Source organism: Tasmannia lanceolata, unplaced genomic scaffold, assembly GCF_043159265.1.
Source record: "Tasmannia lanceolata isolate RefF3 unplaced genomic scaffold, GAP_Taslan_0.1 ptg000008l, whole genome shotgun sequence".
NCBI lineage: Eukaryota > Viridiplantae > Streptophyta > Magnoliopsida > Canellales > Winteraceae > Tasmannia > Tasmannia lanceolata.
Window position 1 is genome coordinate 34,728,129 of NW_027518685.1, and position 3,995 is coordinate 34,732,123.

The 3,995-nt window shown below is 37.3% G+C and overlaps 1 long non-coding RNA gene across 1 annotated transcript; it reads right to left on the reverse strand.

Moving 5' to 3' along the window:
- Positions 1 to 432: 432 nt before the first annotated feature.
- On the reverse strand, positions 433 to 1,833 carry LOC143883589 (uncharacterized). The gene is made up of 3 exons (XR_013252435.1): positions 1,697 to 1,833; positions 656 to 736; positions 433 to 521 (listed from the first exon to the last, which is right to left on the reverse strand). It is a non-coding gene; the product is annotated as an uncharacterized LOC143883589 (long non-coding RNA).
- Positions 1,834 to 3,995: the final 2,162 nt, after the last annotated feature.

A 3,995-nucleotide genomic window follows, 5' to 3' on the forward strand; every position in this document is an offset into this window, starting at 1 on the left:
TCAAGATAGAGGGAGCAACAGACATGCATGCCACCATGGCAGCTTCTCAAGGCTGGTATGTTCCTCCAATCCACATAGCCAACCCATATCTCTGACCCGATCCCCTCTTCCTACAAAAGAATCACAAAAACACTTAATGCCATATCCACCATATAAACAAAAGGAAATGCTACAATAAATGAACCCAAAAAAAAATTAAAATTATATACCAAATTTCCATAATCAGTCTTTGAAAACAAACAAAAGTTCTGCTCAACGGTATAAAAAATCAGGAGATTTTAAAAAAAAAATCCCTTTATTTTGAATATGTCCAGCAAATGGAGATACAATACTGAAGTGTCAAGCTAGCAAACTGAGATGTATAGCCAAATCGAAACATAAATAAGATGCATTGCATCAATCTTATATTCAGAAATGTCAGAAGGATAAAGTACATGTTCATTGGCATGGTCTTTCAAGCCGTCAATCCAGCTATACCCAACTCCATCACTAAACTGTTCCTTCTGCCTATAGAGGATGTGCTGAAAACAAAGCTCAAAGAAAAATGTCAACTCCTTCAAGAGAATTGGTCCCAAAACAAATATCCTTCCACTAATTTGAGTAGGTGAGGACAGTTAAACCGTAGTCAGGTTGCTGAAGAAAAGAAGCTACAAACCTTTGGCAGATACGGATTCTGATCATCATCAAAGGCATTCCGCAGAACCCATTTCTCAATTCGACCAAGATCAGGTCTAACCTATAATTGACAGATAAGATCATCAGCAGAATAGTTAAACAAGTGAACAGATGTAATTTTTCGATAATTGAGTTTTAGATAAACAACTATTATGTGTCTTTATGTTAAAACATCACTTTCAAATGCATAAAATAGAAAATGGATTTGAATAGAGAAAACAGGCTGTGCTAATAGAAGCTCCCAAATATAGGTTATTGTGGTAACATATCAGAATAATATTTGGCTCCATTGCGAACTAGCTATTGTGGGCATCATCTTGGCAGGTCATTTTACAGTGGAATGTCTCGGATGGATGACTGTTGAGTGTTGACGCATAATGGTATGCCTTCATGACATCTCATGCCTTAAGGTCACTGCCAATACTGAAGTAAACATCTAACTAACTAATAGGCAAATTCTTAGTTTCCCAAGAGAAATAAAATCTTAGTATTTTGAAGGAAATGAAGGTGTGCTCGTGAAAGAATACATTTACACTGAAATCCAAACCAAGTACACATGCACTTTTGTTTCTGTAAAATCATCATATTTTAGGTCCTGCTAAACCATTCTCTCCTCCGCTCCAGCCCCCAAAAGCCTAGGAGATCGGCTACCATATTTTAAACTAAAGATTATTTGCTCAAGACAGCATCCTGCTTTAACAGGGACACAAAATCAAAAGCAGATCACCTTGTAAAACATATGTCCTCAGTTTTGGCAATCATGCAAGGTCAGTGGTACTGTCATTTTTTAACTCTTTCTTTTTTCTTTTCAAGATAGCACAAGGCTTTCAAAATCAGGAGTGAAGAAGTAAAATAAAGGACATTTTTTTTTAAAGACGACTTTTATTACCGAGAATAGGCAACAAGTATGGGACAAGATGTCCCCACTTGCGACAATTACAAACCATCAGAATTACAGCTACTACATTGAAAAATATAACAGTATGCACAAAGAAAATAAAAAATGGCCAACCATACATACCATCTTCCATTCTGGATCAATGTCCATCGCTATACTTAGGAAATTTTTATCCAAAAAGGGTACACGAGCTTCCAAACCCCATGCTGAAGTTGATTTGTTAGCCCTCAGGCAATCATATAAATGAAGAGCTTTAATCTAAAAAAATGGAAAACGATTCATTAATCAACTACATTACTGAAGAAGATTGCAGGCTAACAAATATAAAATATACCAAATTACATATAGTATAATATCCGATTTGGCTTTATAGAAGTTTTGGCAATAGTCATAAGAATAAAATGTTATAAAAAGGCTTTGGGCCCACGCGCGCGGCCGGCCGAGCCGGGCGGCGCGCGTGTGTGGTAATACCAAAAGCCCACCGGACCCAAGTGGGTGATCCGTGCGCGTAGGATTCTCATGACCTCTTTCTCATTCACAAGACTAAGAGAGTGAAAGTATATATATGGCCACTCTCACCCTCTCACACTTCCCATCTAGGACTAAAGTTTTCTCATGGCTTTAGTCCTTTTGGAGGGAAGCTCTAACTTTGAGTGAGAAGCCCTAAAGCAAAAAGCAAAGCCAATGTAAAAGACTAAAAGCACCCCTTTGTAAGATTGAATTACAAAAAGACTTTTGCATAAAAAGTCAACAATCCCCCACTAATTCAAAATTACAAGAAATAAATCATAAATGTAAATAGATTTGATCAAGGCAAGATGTGTTATGCATCAGTAGAGGTGTCTTTTAGACTTGAACCTTTACTTAGTGCAGGTATATCGAGTTTATCAAGTACTTGGTGAATATACGTCTTGAACCAAGCACTTTTAGTAATAAACTGAAACAACATACCACACACACAACACAGAAGGCATAAGCAAGTTCATACGGTGTTGCACTTTTCGTCCATGTGCTATATCCTGATTTCATGAGAGCTCTAGAGAATTTAGCCCAATTCTCATAGGAAGCGGCCACACTTCCACACTCATATAGGTGTATCTATCAGGAGTGCCCTGTAACTACGCACCCCACTGATAATCAGCATGACAGCTAGTCAGCTATAGATAACATTAAGAGTCCTACAACTCATCCTCTTACCGTTACAGGTTGCACCCACACCATTGGGATAGGCTTAGTGAACTTAATTCACATACAACTTGGTGCAAAACAGATCACTCAAATAACTTGTTTTTCCCATTGAACCTACTTCTTGGGATCTCCAGTCAGATAGGTTGGGTTCCTGTTATAGGTGATCTAAACAGTGGGCTTCAGCCCCATCCCCCTCGATGTGCTTATGACTAAATTTTTATTTAGTCCTTTTGTAAGACAATCTGATATATTATCAATTGATCTTACAAAATCTATGGTTAGCACTCCATTCTTCAACAACTGTCTTATGGAGTTATGCCTCCGACGAATGTGTCGGGATTTTCCATTATATACATTATTACCTGCTCTTCCAATATCAGCTTGACAATCACAGTGGATTGTAATACCTGGTACTGGCTTATTCCAAAGTGGAATATCAGACAGAAGGTTTCTAAGCCATTCGGCTTCCTCACTTGCTTTCTCTAAAGCAATAAACTCAGACTCCATAGTGGATCTGGCTATACAAGTTTGCTTGGTAGACTTCCAAGAAACCGCTGCACTTCCTAGAGTGAAGACATATCCACTCCTAGATTTGGTCTCAAATCCAGATACCCAATTGGCATCGCTATACCCCTCTAGTACAACAGGATATTTAGAAAAATGCAAACCATAGTTTATGGTTCCTTTAAGATATTTTAATACTCTAATTAGTGCTTCCCAGTGATCACTATCAGGATTACTGGTATAGCTACTGAGTCTACCCACTGCATAGGCTATGTCTGGCCTAGTGCAGTTCATCAAATACATTAGACTCCCTATAACTCTAGAGTATTCAAGTGGATCTACTCCACTCCCTTTATTCTTACATAATCTTATACTAGAATCATATGGGGTAGCCACAGGTTTACAATCAAATTGATTAAACCTCCTTAATATTTTTTCTACATAATGAGACTGAGTTAAAATTATTTCTTCTGGGTTTCTATTTATTTTGATACCCAGGATTACATCTGCCTTCCCAGATCTTTCATATCAAAATTATTTGATAAAAATTTCTTAGTGTCTTTAATTACACTTATGTCTGTTCCGATGATCAACATATCATCTACATACAGACAAACAATAACACCACTATCCCCACTAAATTTGCTATAAACACATTTATCTGATTCATTTATTATGAATCCATTTGATAGCATCACACTATCAAACTTCTCATGCCATTGCTTTGGTG